Source organism: Varroa destructor, unplaced genomic scaffold, assembly GCF_002443255.2.
Source record: "Varroa destructor unplaced genomic scaffold, Vdes_3.0 BEIS01000001.1, whole genome shotgun sequence".
Taxonomy (NCBI): domain Eukaryota; kingdom Metazoa; phylum Arthropoda; class Arachnida; order Mesostigmata; family Varroidae; genus Varroa; species Varroa destructor.
Window position 1 is genome coordinate 57,424,187 of NW_019211454.1, and position 10,587 is coordinate 57,434,773.

Genomic DNA, 10,587 nt, shown 5'->3' on the forward strand with positions numbered 1-10,587 from the left:
CAAAAAAGAGATAAAATCTATAATCGCCTCCTACGATAACGGTCTCGCCTTACATTCATTTTGGACACCATACTAAATACAGCTGTCGCAAGGGTCAGTGTATCAGATCATGTTTAAACGTTCTAGTGGGTTTGCGGAAGGAGTCGCCATAATTTAATCTAGGTTATTTGTCCAAAAGCTACTAACGACAACAAATATTGGGTATACTCAGGCTTCAAGGACAACTTTTACTCGTGCTCTAACGTTTATATAGTTAATTTTACGTTGGGTTCACAGATTTTTAGATTTAATCTTTTTTTTTTTTTTTTTTATGAACAGAAATGAATCGAATCCACCAGCATCCTCGCTTCAGGATATGTATAGAGAAAGATCCTTGTCGTCAGCCTACACCAAAATGAACAAAGGGTTTTTGCAATGTTTTACAGTTACATACAACATCAGCGATGATCACACATGTCGAACAAAAGCATCGACAGCGTGGAACCAGGTAATGGCATTAGCCTAACGCGTCACGAAGTCTCCAACATTCTGTCAGCGGCTACGGGATCGGCCAACACAGAGTCTGATTTGCTCGTCGCTGTGTTTCGCTTTAGATAGAGGTATGTTCTGGCAGTTGCGGTAGGGGTAGAAATTGATGATTCGAGTAGATTTTTTTTGTGAATATATATACAGAATGATCGATAATAGTCAACATAGCGGTACGCACGGAATTTCGGGGTAGCAACGTTGTCCCACATTGACGGTCAGTTAGAATTAGGTTGGGATTTTCGGTAGATAGGGGGTGGTAAAATAGGCGAAAGAAAGTGCTGCTGGACATATCAGGCCCCTCTGCTGCTGTTATTGCTGTCGCGATGTTATTTCAGAGAAAATATAAGGCCATCGTTGTTGCCTGCCTGACAAGTGTCTGCCTCGTAGCGGTGCTGACGTATTAATAGTTTCAGCACGATCTTCTGCTGGCACTCGACGTTGTCTGGGTAATTAATGAACTGAATTAATCAATTTCAAACGGAAGTGTACTGGGATTCGTAGCAGTGGAAGGCTGTTTTCCCTCAACTCTTCTCTAGTGGCTATGCTAGCGTTTTCTTCACTGTTTGTTGCCGCCCACTTGCACTATCATTCGCCTCCCTTCCCTCTACAACCTACTTAACTTCCGGTCCGGATTTCATATTTTCCTTGGTGGTCTGCCAGTAAAGGTGGGGCTAGTTCACCTGAGCAGTATCTATCTACGAGACTGACTACACGAGTGCTTCTAACGAAAATAGATCGCATTAGCTTCTTCCAAACAGATCAGTAGTAATGGTTTAAGTAAAATAAGCATGATGCCATGTCAGGCACATAAGCGACGTGCTAATGGCACAGTTGCATGGCAAACAGCACAACGGGGTTCTATGTCCAACCTTCACGGTAGCAATCCGTCCATTTTCGTGCTTATGTGAAATCGTCTTAATTCAATTGATAAAAATAGAACGGAATTAATTGAAGATGAGACGCATACATTTGTACTAAATTTTGTTTACGTTTGAAGTTCCGTTTGAGCATCTTAGCATTGCTTGTTGCTGAACCTTAGCTCAAAGGAACTTTGACAAGCAAAAAGCAATATGTTGTGTTGAATAGGGGTTATTCAATATAATACGAAAGACATTTTTGTATATATGGAGGTAAGTATGCAAATAGAAGTGGGATGCTTTTTCTACTGTACGCAAACGCAACGATTGTATCAGCTCAACCTCACTTTACTACGAGGCTAATAGGGAATACAGGTTTGTGGAGGTTTATATATATATATATATATATATATATATATATATATATATATATATATATATATATATAGGTATATACACATATACAGAAAACTACAAACATTTGAAAACCGAATATATGTAGTATCTACATGATACACACTGTATATAATAATTGAAGCATGATTTTTGAGCCGAAACGACGCAGTCAGCCGCTTCGTACAATGACAACAATTACCGTAACCTTACAAAGGCTAGTACCTGTTGTGTGAAGACTACATTTATGCAGCTGGGCTTTTTGAAGAAACCATATGATTTCGGATTCTTGGTGCTTGAAGCTGAATTAGCCTTATCACATGTCAGTGAAGAAAGAATTTTTAAAGCGCTATTAAGGCCTCTTGCTCTTATGACAGTGGGTTGTAGGGAAGGCGATGGATCTCAACGACTATTACGACATTGATAACATCGACTCATCAAATATGATTACATCATATAATTACAAACTGAAGAAAAGAGATTTGATAGGCAGAACTCGTCAATTTATGCTCCTGTGTGCTTATTTGGTCGCCAGTAGTCGCATCACTAGGGGCATTTTGTTAACGTTTCGGTGATACTACAAACTGATCAAAAATAGACTTTCTGTACCGTCGTTGTTTTATATGTTAAACATAAAAAAAACATTTTGGCAAACACTCACCAATACTGCCATTGGTCATTAGTCAGGGTGTACTGTGTGCTTTACGCACTACACCATAACTAATGAAAAAAAAAAGAACCCCTAAGATACGTATGCACTATGATAAACAGACGCAATGTACATAATCTGCAGGAATAAAGTCATTTAAATGTGTAACCTACGAGAATACTGCTACTTGAAGTTACTGAGAATCACATGGAGAGAAAAGGTGATGTTCGTATTTTCCGCTATTTTACCCATTTAAACTTTATCTGATTCCTTCGTCTATCCGAGCCATACAGTACCCTTCGTAGGTACTGTCGCCTGCGGAGGATGCGCAGACGGCGTTTACCTGACCATTTTTTTTGTCCTTTAACTGCGATCATTATTGCTTTCATCGATGCTCTATATATGTACGAGTTGTTACCCCATAGCCTTGCTGCTCGTTCCCGCGGTGACATTTCTAACCTTACGGGACACGTCTCATTTGCGACAGTGTAAAACCCATAATAGATGTAATTTTACAAATGATTCAATACGAATTGTAACACGTTTAACCTGAGCACTATAACTCATATTTTATCTTGTCCATCTGTTTTGCTATTGGGGTGGGGTGGGGTGGGGTGGGGGATTTGGGGGGTTAAGTGCGGTTTGTGGGTTTGTGGTCAACAGTTGCGCGAGGACGTATCCGTGTCCGAAATGTTATGCTAGTACACATATGATGTTTATGAAAGTAAAAATGTCAGTTAGCCTGTATCGTTCTAGCACGCCGAACCTTTAAAAAAATAAAGATGTAAATATCAAATGTAACTATAGTATAAAGGAGAGACGCAGCGTGCAGTAGGCAGCTAAATTACGAAGGGCTCATGGAAGATAGAAAACTATGATAAATTGACACGTTCATACCCTCAACAACATTTACATATAACTTTCAAGTAAATACAACGACAGTAAACGCTTAAACTTAAATTGAATTATGTACGTGTAACCGAATGCACAGAATAATTAGTAAAAAATTAATTTAGTGCAGTAATTAAAAAAAAAAATAAATCATACTAGCGTGTGCATAGCAGATGACTAAATAATACAAAATACCCAGATTATTATTATTATTATCATTGTCCAACAATGCATGCGTATAAGTGTTCTATGCTCTCACATTATTTTTTTCATCATGGCGAACGGAATGGCCGTTAGAAATGTTGAATCATATCGTGTTTCCAGCAGCATCGTCTTCCGTTTTCGAGCCTTTGGGCCTGAATAATGTCGTGATTGTTCAATAATTCCGGCCTTTTGGTCCACGTTTCGACACGAATAATAAAGGTACCCATTGGAGTTTGTTTATTTCGCTACTTTTCCTGTTTTTTTTATTTTCGTAAGTTGCAGTTGCGTAGGATGTCTCTTACTGTCTTCAAAACAATCATTTTTTACTCATTTAAAATGTGATACATTACTGAAGTATTCTTAGGAATTACTCAACGACTATTTACATAACGCTCTTTATCAACGGCTTTAAGCTTGTTATAGTATCTAAGATTTTGGTAGTAGAAATCTGTCCATATAATGGCAGCATGGTGGATTTTTGTTGACATGGACATTTTTTCTAATAGGACATTTTGACGAAGGAATACTTGCGGCTATTTTTTGTGTTCTGAGCACGTGCTTGCATAACGACTCAAGCGGGAAGAGCGTCAAGCGCAAATTACGTATAATGCTACGACGCGATATATATATATATATATAGATATAGACTTAACACACTAGGTCAGTTTCACGCAACGAAACTGACCTAATAATACACACGGTCCTCCTTGATTTCGTGATGGAATTATTGTTATTAACATGGTATAATGTTGGCACTATTATTATGACAAGCGAATTTTGTCTCACCTATAGATTTATTTGACCATCTACACAAGATAAACCAGTAAGCTCCTATGAAAAAAGATCCCCTTTATAGATTTTTGCATAAATGTATTTGTTTTTTTTTTTTTTTTTTCGCAGTGTTTAATTGGCTACTAGACACCTTTTAAGGAGGGGGAGAGACCTCAACTGTAGGAGCTGAAATTTCTCAGGTCACAAAAAACCGTCCGACTACTGCCTACTAGCTACCGTAAGTTATCTAACATTTAGACAGCCAGCCAGCCAGCCAGCGTTCAGACCAGTAGCAAGCATAGTTAAGAGGTCTAGTGATGAGTTCAAGTTATAGATAGTTGCTCCATTAACAGAATAGTGAAATGGAAGCGATCTAGTTCGCAGACGCTGGCGAGCTTGCGAGATACGAACGTATACCCAGTGGGAATGGGTTTAGGATAGGTTCTAGTTGAAAAATAAAATGATCTAAAATGAAAATAAAGCCCGAATATGCCGGTCCCAATACATGTGGTTATGTGTGGAGTCATGGGAAAAGTAATACGGATATAACAAAGCCCAGCGAAAATTGGCAGCTCAACGCAGATCTCGCTGTGAAGGGATCCTAACGTGAAAGTCGTACGCTGTTATCGAGGACAGCAAAATTGTTCGTGGAAAAACCCTGATGTAGCTACCAGATTAGTTATTGGATAGTAAATAACTAACAGTTTTATACGATCAACATGGTTCGAGGTAAATTAGATGATGAAATTTTAGATAAGTTCATATCAACTTGGTGAGACTACATTAAATCTCTAAATCTTGATAGTTTTTAGGTCAGATAGCTGTAAGTAGCTTATTCGGAGTATGATTTTTACTACAGTTAGCACACATTTTTATTGTGTGAAATGGATTTCTTCTGCTGCTATTGCGATGTGAGATATATTTTTAGGTGAGTGAGGTAACTTTACCCACTACCTATTGAGCTTATGCTATTACGATCGATAGCAACAAAAACATATGCTAAACTTACAAAAACCGTAAGTTCTGCGATAATTGGTTAAAGGCATGGGTCTTACGAGCATTATTGTCTCAGAAAAGTTGTTTAGATAAGTAACAGAGTAGCCTTTCTATACTTATATTTGTATAGAAGGCATGTCTAATTACGAGGATTTATCTTCTCTTAAATTGAATGCAGTCGTTGGTTGTAAACATTATCGAAAAAAAAAAAAAAAAAAACGATGAATTAGCGTGGATACCAGTATTATCGATTTCCTGTAAACACTATTTCAGCAGAGACTGATTGTTCTATCCACTTATGATTGGCCAACTTAATATTATAAGATTAACTTCTGTGACACCGTAGCGCGTATTCTAAAGTCAACCGTATATTTGCTAATGTTCCTTGCTGTTAATATACGTGTTTTTGAATCCTTAACCGAAAAATTTTCTAGTCCACAATCTACCTAAAAATACGCTGGCGAATTTCCAAATATCCTATTATCATTATAGCTAAAAATATATGGCGCTAGGACCTCGTGTATACAGACGAGTGGGTTTTGCGAGTGTACGGCTAGAAAAAGGAATTTTTTCGTTTATCGAGCTGGCAGTTTTACAGGTAATCGAGCGGCAGCGAACGATTTCGATGGCGCTCGATCAATAGAACAGACTTCCCAGGCACGAAATTTACAATAATAGGCTCGTCCAAGAAATTATACAGTATTCTACCAAAATATAATTAGTTATTTGCTTTAGTGTATGTTGATACAAGGCTTGACGATTGGACTGTGTTCTGTGTCTTGCAAAAAAACGATTCACTTCAAGGCTTCAAGTTCTTACCTGGGCTTGCGTTGCCGATTGACTGCATTCAAGCTTCTGACTTATAAATGATATTATTGATTTTTATGATCAGCAGTGTAACACTTGCCGCATAGGCCTTGTGTTTCTATATTTCAGCTACCCATATATTCACTCATAAAGATGCGTATATGATATCTTCTGAAAAGAAACGGGGCGCTATCGACGTTTTACGTTAGTACGAAAGTGCAGCAAGCTGCAAGATAGGTCAGTATAGGTTCTCCGATGGTGATGGACCTGTTCTACGGTGTAATAGTCTGATCGTTAATAGAGATTTCTACGGAGAAATGCTTGTGCTCTGTAAATGGAACTTTTTCTCGTTGGTTGCAAATGCAGGAACAAGTACGCGTTTACTTTGGCAAGCGTTTGGTGACGGGAAATCATATTTTGCAGGAATCACCTAAAGAGAATGAAAACTCCATTTGATCATATGATCCGACCCTGTTTAATTCTAAACACTGGTCTCTCTTTAAAGAATAATAGTATAATCCTCAGGTAGTATAATCAATCAAATTTATTCTTAGCTGTCACCATGATGCTTTTGTGATAGGTTACCACAATTAACGTTGAAGTAGGAAAATATTTTCTTTTTTTCCTTAAGTACTATCAAAGTTGCTGTTGCTGCTTAATACTGAAAGTTCCGAAACGGCAGTTCACCAATAATTTAGACGGAAATCCCTTAGGCAGTAAATGACAAACTGAAACTAAAAAATGTTTGGGTACATAATACATTTAGTCATTAGTGTATCACACACTTCAGACAATTTTAATTACCTAGAACATCTGGACAACTTTGCTTTTTTCTTATATGGTGTCATACAATAGCCTTCGTGGGTACCAACGGCATTCAGCTCACAGCCTAACAGCCCCATGCGCTATTTGCTTTTCGACCCCGTTATTCCACAGTTAGTGGTTTCCGTCCGACGATCCGTCGAGCATGACAGCCAGTGCCCCTCTGCTGCACGGACGTACTGCCTTGTCTTGCCGTCCATGTTGAGTCTCGGCTTGTTCGCTTACAGGTCTCTAGTAAAGTCACAATGGCGCCCATAGAAAAGGGAAGCGGTTCAATGAATGTGTCTTGCAACGTTATTCAACTAAGTATCTAAGAAAGTACCCAAACCGGCTGTACGTTATGACGCAGACTGATACAGTAAATATACTCCCGCAGAGAATCGTCAATGAGCGAAATTCTTCGAAGAAATTGTAACGTAGATATAACGACGTGGTGCGAATAGTCTTCTACCACAGTTGACAAATGAGAAACGAGCAAAATCATTGCGGTAATCCTGTGTAGGTATGCTTCTTCAGAGACATCCACAAGAAACAGGAATTAAAATGTAAATCTATTCAAAGACGTTCCGACAAACCGGTTTCGGACTCTACTGCTTTAAAATTTTATATATATAGACATAGTATTGCTGATATCATTTGAACATACAGCGTTTTATTTACTGCAATAACAATAGTAGACCCGAAGAGTTGACTTTCGCGTCCATTTCTCATTATTTCTTAACCTTATTATACTGTATCATATATTATATTCCTGCGACTAGTAATTGCTAACAGGTACCTGTACAGGCCAAACAGCACATTAGAAAAAGTATTTCATTACCTAGTGTAACATATATATTCACGCATCGAAGGAGATTTGCCTAAGTTGCGCCTAAAGCACTGTGAGCCAACAGCAGCCAGCATTACCCATTCCTGTCGCTGTCATTCCAGCAGCTATTGAAGGCTACCGCAGGCGAAGTTTCTTGTCCAGTTGTAGATAAGCTAATCAACGATTAAATGACGGACGCAACCCGTTGGATATAACATTGCTCAAGTTCCCAATTGCAAAATGGCCAATGCCTTGATCCGGTACATCGCAATAATTTGCCACTAAACATAGTTCTATAGAGTACCTATTTTCGATGCAGGTGATTATCACTATTCTGAGGTTACAACGGATCGTCAATCGTGTATCGTTATAGGGTCGAAGGAAGAAGGGAACATTTACGAGTTGGATAAGAATGATTGAAATTTTGTTTAAACAGCTGACCTCGACCTCGACAGCGGCACAAAAAACCAATGTCCAGACGTCTTTGTTCTACTAATTGAAATCAGGATTGACATGGTAATTAGGAGATATGTTCGAATAGTATCGATACAGATCTGTCTACCTAAGCTAATATAGCTCTTACGCATACTGTTGCCAAAATATGCGAGATTGCTTCAGAACAGATACAACAGAAGTGTTGCTGATTCTCTTTCAGAAGATTTACTCTAACCCACTTCGATGTAGTTGTCACAGGGTTTAGGGAACAAAACAATTCCAGTCCATAAATGTAATATCCAGTTTATAATGAATCTAGATTTAGACGCTACGTTGCGTCGACTAGATATGCATAGATTCCATACGTAATACATCTACATACCATATATATATATATATATATACAGGCGACTCGAGGCATATGCGGAGTTGTGGTTATGCTTTTAAATAATGAAGTGGCGAACACTAGCCATTACTCATAAAGCTAGTGTATCTGGCATAGCAACGGAGCAGGAAACTTAAATATAAACGTTGTTGCGGTTAAAACCGACTTGCATAGCCGTCAGTACCGCAGGTTGTATTTGAGCCTAAGGTTTTAGGTAAGTTGACAACGCTACTTGACGCAACACTCGGCTTCCGTGTATATAACGGCTCTTCGTATATTAGGGGTGGGTGTGATACAGTAAGGGCGAGCAGCCCCCGGGTAAAACGTGGCCGAACCGAACTGTTGTGAGCTTGAACTTCCCGCGTCAGACAGGCGGCAGTTTACTTTGGGAAAGAGGGGGGGGAGGGAAGGCGTCATGGCTATCATTAATACTGCCTCAAGGGAGCTGCAGGGAAGCAGAGACCATTGTAAATCGGGAGTAGTACAATGAAGTGCCGATGGACGGCCAGATGTGAGAATTATTCACTGTTCCCTTATCAACAGATTTGCGAATATATAAAGTGGCTACAAGCGAGAACAGTACCTAATCATTGTTTACAAAAAAGAGTTTGATTCACAAAATTAGGCTCTTCGTTTAGGTTAGGCATAAACAGAACTGCTTTTTTTACAGTTGGATATTAAGCGCTGTCGGAACTTGTAGGGCAAAGAGTTTTTTGAGAATTCGCTAACACTTGATGGTTATTGCGTGCTATTACAGCTAACCATTGCCAATATCTACAAAGAGCCTTAATCACGGATAATAGAAGAGATACGGTCCTATCTTGTAGTGCAAAGGTCCGTCGTACGTCACTGATTCGATGCCATGATTCGTAATATGCCACGTGCGGCGAACTTCACGTGACGAGCGAGTCATCATGTCGATGCGACGATTGACGTCTAACTATGGTAGCCATTTTTGGACGATAGGAAGATATTTTACGCTGTGTTCTACCATATATTAGAATAGAGTCAAGGATAATTAACTACTGAGGAAAGTGGGCCCGAACTGCTGTTTAGACGCCAATTTTTTCTCCTGCCTATTATAAACAGTATTTTGAGCTATAAGAGAAATTTCGATCGTCCCGTTTTAGCAGTCGTTACCAAGAATAAGTTACGTGACGTCGTCGCAACAATATTGAATTTATGCTCGACGTGGTATGGCCCTTCGCATTGTTGTTAGTTTTCCACATCAAATTAAAAGGATGACATAATCACCTCTTGGCCGTGGGTGTAATAAATGTGCAACAATCATTTGTTTGAGAAATCGTTAGGAAATGAGATCATTGCTCACTATTTATTTAATTTTAGCTATTCAATTATTTAACTTCTGCATTCGGACGTCAGTTGTCATGCAAGGGCCTTTACGAAGGATCCCTTGCAATACGTTCCATGTTTCACGATGTCAAACGCCTAAATTAGAGTTCGATATATTTAGCCTGAACGATTAACATTAGAAACTTGAGTGTACTTCAAATCTAGCATAAGGCCTCTTGAAACTAGCCACGTAGAATGTCTACCGTTTTTAACAAAAGCCAACGTTATTTTTACTCCGTTCCCTATCCTGAGCGAGCTCAGGATGAAGAAAAAGTGTTATATGTATCGCTCGAAAACGCTCAGATAGGGTATTAACAGAATTTATCGGCCATAATGTAAGATAGACCATATTTTTTTTATGCGGAACTGCTATCGCCTCCTTTACAGAAATAGAGACGCTTCCCTGAACCAGCCCTGCAAGTCGTAAACGTTGTTTAAGTAACGTCGTGACTTCTCAAGCCTCTGGATACTGGGCAGAACCCAGTTTTCGGGTTGCGACTTTAAAAGTAAATTAAACTATTATAGAAAAAAACGTAATTAAAGTAATATTTAATAGAAAAGAGGATTTTAAAAGTAAATATAGCACTTGCCAGAGGCATCCGACACACAGCGGGGTTGTGAAGCAGCCGGTGTGCGTTCAAAGAACAGTGCTCTAATCTATTGGCCTTTGTCGTAGTAGCGTGTCAAA

General features: G+C 39.0%; 1 long non-coding RNA gene across 1 annotated transcript; it reads left to right on the top strand.

The window, feature by feature from the left end:
- Positions 1 to 8,601: 8,601 nt before the first annotated feature.
- Positions 8,602 to 10,383, top strand: LOC147758854 (uncharacterized). The gene is made up of 3 exons (XR_015318859.1): positions 8,602 to 8,760; positions 9,304 to 9,491; positions 10,287 to 10,383. It is a non-coding gene; the product is annotated as an uncharacterized LOC147758854 (long non-coding RNA).
- Positions 10,384 to 10,587: the final 204 nt, after the last annotated feature.